Source organism: Opisthocomus hoazin, chromosome Z (assembly GCF_030867145.1).
Source record: "Opisthocomus hoazin isolate bOpiHoa1 chromosome Z, bOpiHoa1.hap1, whole genome shotgun sequence".
Taxonomy (NCBI): Eukaryota; Metazoa; Chordata; class Aves; order Opisthocomiformes; family Opisthocomidae; genus Opisthocomus; species Opisthocomus hoazin.
The window spans coordinates 45173914-45183579 of NC_134454.1; the positions used below are offsets into that span (position 1 = coordinate 45173914).

The following is a 9666-nucleotide window of genomic DNA, read 5'->3' on the forward strand; positions in this document are numbered from 1 at the left end:
GGCCGCCCCCCACCCAGAGAAAAAGATATGCACATTCCAGCCAAGCCTCTCTCAGCAGGGCTCACCCCGCTCCCCTGCTCCTTCCCTCCCTCCCACGCTCGCCCCAGGCCTCGCCAGGCTCCCAAATCCCCTCTGACTTCAGGTTTCATTTTGTGGCAAACAGCAAAACGAAAGGAGAAAGCTTCCAAAGCCAGGATCCTTACCCTTGAAATCCCGCCATGCGCGCAATAAGGAGGGTGAACTGTTTTTCCTTTTTTTTTTTTGGATGGGAGGTGGGGGGAGGGGGGTGGAGAGGGAAGAAACAAAAGCCTAAACGGAGGAGAGGCTAAGCGGCGGAGACCGAGGAGGGAGCAGGCGGAGACCCTGGTGGAGGAGCAGGGCGAGCGTCAGCCATGTTGTGTGTGTGTCTTGGTCCAGTATTTACAAACCTGCAGCTGCAGCAGCGCTTGGAGCCTGGGAGAGAGGGGAACGGAGGGAGGGAGCGCGGCGGGCGCGGAGGGAGGCGAGGCAGGCACAGGCAGGGAGGGACGGAGGGAAGGGGAGGAGGGCGGGAGGAGGGGAAGGCGGCAGCGCCAGACAAAGGATCCCAGCGCGGCCCGAGCCGGGCGCGCGCACCCGCGCAGACTCACGCACGCACCTACGCGGGGCGCCTCACGCCGCTGCCCGCAGCCCCCCCACTGCCAGCCCGCGGCGCGGCCCGGCCCTGCCCGGCGGCTCCCCCTCCGCCTGCCGCCGCACTCACGCCCCCTTCGCCCGCGTCCGCCCCCCCGGCTCCGGCACCGAGGGGGAGGCGTATCTGCCGGCAGCCCCTCGGCGGGCCCCAGCCCACATACAATGGCTCCGCAGCGGGGGGATGGGGGGATGGGGGGGTGGGGCGGCAGGGGACAGCGGGTGGATGCCGAGCGGGACCAGTGCCAGGGGAGGGCGGCAGCCCCCGGCAGCCCGGAAGGGTGGGGGTTGCCAGGCAGCCGGGGCGCTGCGGGGGAAGGGGGAGGGAGGAGGAGAAGGAGGAGGGAGGGCAGACACGGCAGCATGAGCCCGGGGCCCGCACGGCCTCACTGCCGCCCGCCTCCCCCGGCTTCCGGGCGGCAGGCGGGGGCGGGACGGGAGAGGCGCCGGACGGCGGCGGAGGAGGAGGGGGCGCGGGGCCCGGGCGCCGCGGGTGCATACACAATGTCAGCCCCGGGGGAGGGGAGGGGAGGCCGGGCTGGGAGCGGCGGCTCCGGCTTCCCCACAGCGACTCCCTCCGGCGCTGCCCGGTACTGGGCCGGGCCAGGCCAAGGGCGGCGCGACAGGCTGCGCTCCCCCCCCCCCCCCCCCCCCCCCCGCCTTCCCCGCTCGCTCACCTGCCGGCGGGACCGGCGCCCGGGGGTGCCAGGCGGGCGGCCTGGGGGTGCCAGCGCTGCAGCCGCTGCCGCAGCCCCTGCCTCGCCGGGCCGCTCAGCTCCTCCGCGGCGGCAGCGGGGACGGCCGCTCCCCTTGTCTCGTTTGCCCCCCTCCGCCGCCGCCGCCTCCTGCTCGCCTCTGCCACATTTGGATCCCCCTCTGCCTACGCCAGATCCGCCGCCAGGATAGAGGCCTCCTCACCTTCCTGCCAAATAGTGAGCCACCCGCATCGAGCCGTTCAAAACAGAGGGCCGGGCCCCGCCCTCCTCCCCCGCCTGCCCCCCCCCCCACGCTGCCGCCGCCGGCGCGCAGGCGCACTGCGGCTCCCAAACTGCGACAGGAGCGCGGGACGCGCTCTCCCGCTCCGCCCCGCCCCGCCCGCCGCCGCCCATCCCAGCGTGCATGCGCGCTCGCCGCTCCGCTGTCGCAGGCCCGGCCAGGCTACCCACCATCACGGCGCTGCTGCGGGAGCCCGCCGGCGGGCGGCCGAGTGCCGGGCCGCCTCGAAACGCGGCCTGCCCGGCCCTGGGGCGGCGGGCGGCCCTCGCGCCGCCCCGCCCGCTCTCCGCAGCGCGCCCAGCGCCGCCTCACGGGCGGGCCGCGGCGGGCCGTGTCGGCGGTGCCGGCGGCTCCTCCCCGGGCGGGCCTTGGGGCTGCGGCCTGCCTGGGGCCCGGGACCGCGGCTGGCAGCCTCACGGGTTTCGCGGCGGCCGGCGTTTTTGCGGCGGGTCTGTGTCGCGTCCCGGGTCATCCGCCAGCCCTCAGAGAGTGTTCGGGTGGTCTGGGAAAACGGTGGCTGTTGTGTCAGTGCAGAGAAGCCCGAGGGTGTGCAGGCACCTGAAGGCTGATTAGAATTCCCCGTGACTAGGCAGAGTGTTAGTAGGTAGCAGAGGCTCTTGGGTGTGCCGAGTATAGCGTGATCGCGAAGAAAAAAGGCTGCGTTTTGCACTGAATTGAGTTATCCTCGCAAGAGGGGCAACGTTACTGGGAAAGCGAAGGAGGAGCAGTTTGTTCAAACTTAAAGGATACTTTTGAAAACATATCATCATCTGTGGAACTGGGAAACAAAAAAGGGGTGAGGGGATGCTTCAGAAATCCCTCACTGCGCTGGTTACGATTTCTTTACACGTGTAGCCATGATGGACTGCCCTGGGTGCTCCCAGATTTGCCTTCCCGTTAGGCGGCTGATGGAAAACCTGCAAGTAGTGGAGACTGTTGTTCAGCAATTGGCAGACCACAGATAGATGTCATCTACTGAACCATTAGTGTTAAATCCCAGGACACCAAGAAGCGAAGCAGTCACGGAGGGCATTGTCGTGGTTTATCAGGGCAGCTGACACCAAGCCGCTTGCTCACTCCTTCCCTCCCACAGTGGGATGGGGAGGAGAAGAGACAAAAAATTCATGGGTTGTGATAAAGACTGTTAGTAAGACAACAAAGGAAGGAAGAATAATGAACACGCAAAACAAGTGGTACACAGGACAGTTTTCTCACCATCCGGTGACTGATGCTGCAGCCAGTCCCCAAGTGGCAATTGTGGAACTTGCGGATTTCACAGAGATCGACGAACTCACAGAAAAGTTTGTGCCCTCCCCCCCCCCCCCCCCCCCGGCCCTCCCCCCCCGCCCCCGGCAACTCCCGTTCACATACTGAGCATGATGTCTGTGGTATGGCTAGGTTTCCAGGAGCCATTCATAGCTTCAGACTGACAACAAAATGGGAAATGTCAGTAAGTTAGATTGTGTTCTCCTCTGACAAATTTGTTTAACAATGAAAAGAGGTGAACAGCTGGGGCCCGGTCTGCCTTAACAAATCAAATGGGTACTTTTTTTTCACAGCAGATGTATTGGTGAGTGTATTATGACATGATACAACTTTTAACCTCGTAAGACAAACTTCCATTCATTAAGGGAGCTGTGAAGTATTGTTATGTGTAGAGCTTTTGCATGTGGCTAAGAGCCACATGTGCAGTTGGAGTCCAATGGAATTAATTTGGGAAAAAGATGATTTGGTTCAAAGGATGGATATGTATCTGGGATTTCTTAGTTCGACAGTAGCAAGTACAGAGGGTAAGGTCTGAATTCCCAATTCACACTCACAGATCACGTCATTCATAGATTCAGAGTCTTTGACAGAAAATAAAATACAGGAGCATGAATGTACAGGCATACACATTTTGCTTAAAATTGTTGCTGGCAAAACAGGAGAACAAAGAATCGTATCTTTAGTCAGACCTGTGTTAATTTCAAAGCCATCAATTTCATCAATTGGACTGTTTACCCAATAATTCCTCTGTCAACAGGGTTCCCCAGAATCTGGGATGTTACCTGTTTACAATTTAAAGAAACTTACAGCAATGATGACTGAGTAAAGAGAGATGCTTCCAAGAGCATTAGGAAAAGAGAGGGAAAGAGAGTGAGAAAGTGTGAAAAAGAGAGCTTCACTTTCTTGTAGGAGTAAAGGGAGGAGAACTGTACCTGTCTTGAAGTTTTGTAGTGAGTGGGATCAAAAGCCCTGCTGTATGGGTTGGACCTCTCACTTCTTTCTTCTTCTACTCTCTCTCTCTCTTATGCAGACCCCATAGTTATTTGAAAAACTTGCATTGATTCTTATGAGGTCTTTTTTAAGATTTACAGAAGTTAACAAAAAGAGGTGCTTGAAAGCTCTGTTTGTGGCAGTACCCTCCGAGAATTAAAGACTGCTGTTAATCCTCGGCTGAGTTAGGGGTAGCTGTAGGTTGTCCTCTCCTGGGAACAAAAGGGAGGTTGCAGAGAGCCATTACCTTGGAAGACCCTCCCAGAGCAGGATCATCGAGTGCCAACAACTCTTTCAAGAGCCAACCACTCTGCCTAGTTCTCTGTGGGTACTGGGAGTTGTCCACAGAAGGACACTGCATTTTCGTGCCCGGGAGAAATGCACAATCCTGCATTCCCATCCCATGGCTATTCACGGTGTGGCGATCCCTGAGCCGGCATGGCAGAGTGTCCAATTGATCCAGAAGCACTTGAGATTGGCTGCCCATCAAGCCCATTTGTTCTATGCTAACATCTCCTGTGTGCCTCACCCTTAGGCATTGCAGGGCAAACCTGGCTGTTTAACCCCTGCAGCTTCGGATCTGACCTTCTGCTTCAGCCAGACTATGTGAGTCGGCGAGTTGCCCGAGTGCAGGCTTGGAGCTCTGGGTTACACTGGCTGCTCTGTGTTTGTTGGGCAGTTTTCAGAGAATTTTGCCAGCAGAAGGTCTATGAGTGACAAGAAGTCAGTGTCTCATGCTATACAAGTTCTCATTGCTTCCAACAAGCCGGCCATAATATCACAATGAGTATTTGAAATATTAAAATTTTTATTGTGGGATGAATGACAATTGAGAACATCTGGTTAGCTGAGGGTGTTCAACTGAGCAGTCTCCCACTACTCATGAGTGCCTGCCTTGCCTACCTCAGCAGTGATGCTTGAAGATTTGTTGGTTGTTACGGAAAAGTTTGAAGAATGCTGTTCCTCTCATTTGCTTTAACTGATCTAACTGTTCATGTAATCTGGGGTGATTGAGTAAGGTTTCTAGGAAAGTGAGAACTAGATTAATGAAATAGAGGATAAAGACTGGTAAATTTGAAGGTACTGCTTAGTAATGCTATACTGTCCAAGCAGGGTTATAAAATCAGTAATCAATCACATGTGTATATCATTGAGCTATTACAAGACAGCTGTTGAGATGAGCAACTATTGGTTGAATTTTCCTAAAATTAAAAGAATTATAGAATCATAGAATAGTTTGAGTTGGAAGGGACCTTTAAAGGTCATCTAGTCCAACCCCCCTGCAACAAGCAGGGGCATCTTCAACTAGATCAGGTTGCTGAGAGCCCCGTCCAACATGATCTTGAATGTTTCTAGGAATAGGGCATCTACCACCTCTCTGGGCAACCTGTTCCAGTGTTTCACTACCCTCATTGTAAAAAATTTCTACCTTATATCTAGTCTAAATCTACCCTCTTTTAGTTTAAAAACATTACTCTGTGTCCTATTGTGTTCCTTAAGGTGAGAAAATCACATCAAGATAACACAGGAATGACAAGAACCAGCTAATGTCATCAGAGGTGGAGGGGGCGGGGAGGAGAAGGGGATGAAGTTGCCTGAAGGTAATCCAAGGCTAATTAGCATGGTAAAAATCACACTCCTGGAAGGAGACATGACATGGTGATGTAGGACCACTTTTGAATGATGAACTAATCACTAGTCAGAACATGGGCAGGAGTACACAAGTTATGTAAGTAAAAGTTGACCAACGAGCAAGTATTGTGCAACTTCTTTTCTGTAACATGTAAAAGCCTACACCTTCTCCACAGAGGTGTGCTAGTTCTTGTGCATTATCACTTAGCACCCCTTTCTGTACAGAAGAACTGCGTTAATGATTAGGAAGTGGATTTCGACTCGGTGTGCTCATTGGCTCTGGCGCACCAGGCACAAACCTATTCCTGGACAACACTATTGCTACAGGCCCTACTAAAAAGTCTCTCTCCAGCTCTTTTATAAGCCCCCTTAATGTACTGAAAGGCCGCAATGAGGTCTCCCCAGAGCCGCCTCTTCTCCAGGCTGAACAACCCCAACTCTCTCAGCCTGTCTTCATAGGAGAGGTGCTCCAGCCCTCTGATCATTTTGATGCCCTCCTCTGGACCCACTCCAACAGCTCCATGTGTTTCCTGTGCTGAGGGTCCAGAGCTGAACACAGGACTCCAGGTGAGGTCTCACTAGAGTGGAGTAGAGGGGCAGAATCACCTCCCTCGACCTGCTTGCCACACTGCTTTTGATGCAGTGCAGGACACAATTGCCCTTCTGGGCTACAAGCACACATTTCCAGGTCATGTCCAATTTTTTCATCCACCAGTACCTCAAAGTTCTTCTCAGTAGGGCTGCTCTCAATCCCTTCATTCCTCAGCCTGTATTGATACTGGGGTTTGCCCCAACCCAGGTGCAGGACCCCGCTCTTGGCCTTGTTGAATCTCATGAAGTTCATGTGGGCCCAGTTCTCCAGCTTGCCCAGAGAAGTAAGAATGTAAGTACAAGCAGTTCTGACATGCAAACAACCTGTACCAACATAAACTATAGATAAGTTGTTCTCCTTGACTAAATCACATGTACAGGAGGAAGAATCAGCGGGGTGTGGTGACAAACAAGGATTATGACTCTAACCTTTGATCTTCACAAACAAAAACAAGAGTCATATTTGTTACAACCTTCAACATTCACAGTTTTAAAACTATTTCATTCTCAGTATCGTAGTGGTTCATCTCCTAGAATACATTACGAAATCCTACATTACTTGCAAATGCAAGCGGACCACAGGATAGACATTCAATATGTCTGTCAGCATCTGAAATTAGGGTTATGAATAATCATAGTTGATTTATGTTTTGATAATAAGTAGCACTTGCCAATTTGCTGCATTCACTTAAAGAAATCTCATTCATGATTAGTGGAGGTTTGATCAACGATACTACCTCCGTAAACATGTTACCCAATCTAGCTTGTCTAACCATGCCAATGATTATAGTCTGTAATACATTCTGAGCCATGTATAGCCATAGATACATTATTTTCCCTGATCCAAGATATTGAATACTTGTAAGCATGAACTATTCCTAATGTTTTCTCACACTGGAAGGTTTTTACTAATGTCTTGCTGTCTGGTGCCCAGCTGATGGCAAGAATTGGCATGGGGTGCGTCCAGTTTTCCTACTTTTTGGTAGCATGAGAAAGCTTATTAGCAATTACTTCATTCTGCAGCATTAATAGGAGAGAAACCTGCTCCATTAGGACCTATCTAGATCTTGCAACCTCTTTTAAACTCGAATTTGAGTGTTTCTGAGTGCTCTGTATATTGGTCCATCTCATCCATCCCTGTTGGTGTATTTTCAAGTAGGAAGCACATTGGCATATGGTTATGGAGATGTTTGAGCCATCTAATCGCAGCTGGACTTAACCTTAAGAGAAGATTTTGAGCTTCTGAGGATTTTAGTAGGCTGATCCAGTTTTAAGTACATGGGAACCAATAGTGGAATATTTTAAGTCGTGGAGGGAAATTTCATTAATGGTGAAAGGATACAAAACATGTGCAGTGTTTGATTCTTCTTCCTAAAACCAATGCATAGTTCCCTTCCAGACCCTCCCTAATATTAAAGGACGCTTTATCAAAGTTTTTGAAGTGGATAACTGACATAGATTTACTGGATGTGGTTCTACTCAGTGGACTGAGCCAGTCCAGGACCTTTCTTTTTCAAATCTCTGCCTTTAATAGTCCAGTGGTAGGGAGTTCGTTCTGCAGTGACTTTCATGGTCTTAAGACTGGTGAGGTTGATCAAACCAAGGTACAGTTCATTGCTTGGCTCTTTTAATATTTGAGACCCTGTTAGAATAACAAAACTAAAAGGAGAACTTGGAGCTTAAGCAATAGCTGACAGCAGTGCCTCTCAAGTCTCAGTGTAAACATCACGGGTGATGCTGGAGTCTGGCTTTTCACCTGTGTAATTCTGCAGTGGTTTACAAGCTGTGATAATTCCCTTCTGATCACCTCATAAAGGACGTGTGCCATAACAAATGCACAGCAAATCTCCAGAGAGATGCTGGATGCTCTCAGTCCATTTCAGTGTATGGAAAATATGGGAGCATTGGTATGTTTCACTCTTGTGGCTGTTGAACCATTGCATATGACAGTCCAACACAGTTCTGCTTCACTTAGCAGCTCCAAACTGTTAGAGGGACATGTTTCAGTCGCTTATCAATGGGCTGAATGGTCTCAACTGTTGTTACTCTCATTGTGTATATCAACCAGATGCATAGATATGACTGCGTTTTTCCTCTGACAAACAGAACTAGAGAAGGATGGTATTGCCAATGCCTTCCCCACCCTCACTCCCTGGTAAAGGATAAGGTTATAACTGAAGTGTTTGGAACTATTTATCTTCAAACCTTTTAGCACACCATGAAAGCATTAAATCTGTGTTACTGAAGTCCACTCTGGGAGTTCATCTATCTGTGGCGGCTGAAGGTTCTGCTTTCTATTCCTTCAGTTGAGAAGGACAGAAGTATTTTCTCTATGGCCTGCTATGCTGACACTGTGAAATTTCAACCTGATAAACAGGGCTATCCTTATCCATAATGTAGGCGGGTCCATTCTACCGATGTGTCAGAGAATGTTTGTTCACAGGGAATTTCCTATACATTACTGTCTGGTGTACACCACATGTAGATGGTTTGCTATCACATCCTAACCTTTTGTCCATACCCACTTGGGCTTTCCCTAGGTGTCTTCCTGTGTCTTGGGGACCCTTGGCTATTTCCACTAATGTTTGTACGCACTCATCTGTAACTACCTTGTGTTCCCAAGGGCTGGGTAACTCTACCCCAAACCACCAGGACTTGAGCATTCTCATTTGCCGCTGTGTCATAACTTGGGAGTACAACAACCATGGGTTGCTTCAGATCCTCACAATGCCGTGTAAATAATGCAGAGTTTCTCATCTCAGTTCTTGCTATTAGCTTTGCACCCTTTTCTTAAAGCTTCCTTAACTGTGAGGTTTATGTATTCCAGTAAATGTGAAAATGTGGGATGCCCTGCGTTGTGGAACCTCTGCTTTATTCCTAGGGCTTTGCGTAGCTCATACGTTAACTGTTCAGACAAAGCAGGTGCCAAAATCAGAATCTGTGGTATGGGGCATACCCCATCATTTTAAGTAACAGCTTTGTAGTGGTGGCTGTAGTGTTGGTTTTTCTGAAAGGATCTGATACTACCAAGATGTATTTGTTATTTATAGCTGTCGCTGACAGATGTCCCACAAGCTCAATCTGCAGTTGTACTCATGGGCATTTAATACATTGGTGCTGGATTGGGGCATTTACTCTAGCATAATCTGCCTTGGTTGTGCACAAAAAAAGGCAATTCTCACACCAGTTATCTACATCCTTCTTCCTATTAAGCCACCAGACTGTGTCCTTCACTCTGCTCAGAGTCTTTGCCTTAGCTCTATAGCCTTGCTAATGTATGAATTGTATTAGATATTGTGTATTCTGAGACACAATGCAATGCTTACTGTCTTCTCTGTCTGCAGCCCAGTAGCTATTACTCTCATATACTGTGGTGAATTGACCTGATTGGTCTTTTTCTGCTTCAGCCAATTCTTTAATTTTTTCATCTTTATCCTGGAAGGTTCTTAAGTCCAAGATGACTCTTCCAGTTCTGCCCTGAGTGTGAGTTATGACAGCTGCAACAGGGATGGAGTCAGGATT

General features: G+C 50.5%; 1 protein-coding gene across 6 annotated transcripts in view; it reads right to left on the minus strand.

Moving 5' to 3' along the window:
• Positions 1 to 1924, minus strand: part of SPIN1 (spindlin 1) — a 57725-nt gene extending 55801 nt beyond the window's left edge. The window contains exon 1 of one of the 6 annotated variants that reach the window (XM_075410537.1): positions 1836 to 1924. The gene's annotated coding sequence lies outside the window, so the exon portion shown is untranslated. Of the gene's footprint in view, positions 1 to 203; positions 400 to 428; positions 516 to 637; positions 697 to 1346; positions 1638 to 1835 lie in introns of those variants that run through there. The other 5 variants (XM_075410539.1, XM_075410536.1, XM_075410540.1 and 2 more) reach the window with 5 other exon arrangements.
• Positions 1925 to 9666: the final 7742 nt, after the last annotated feature.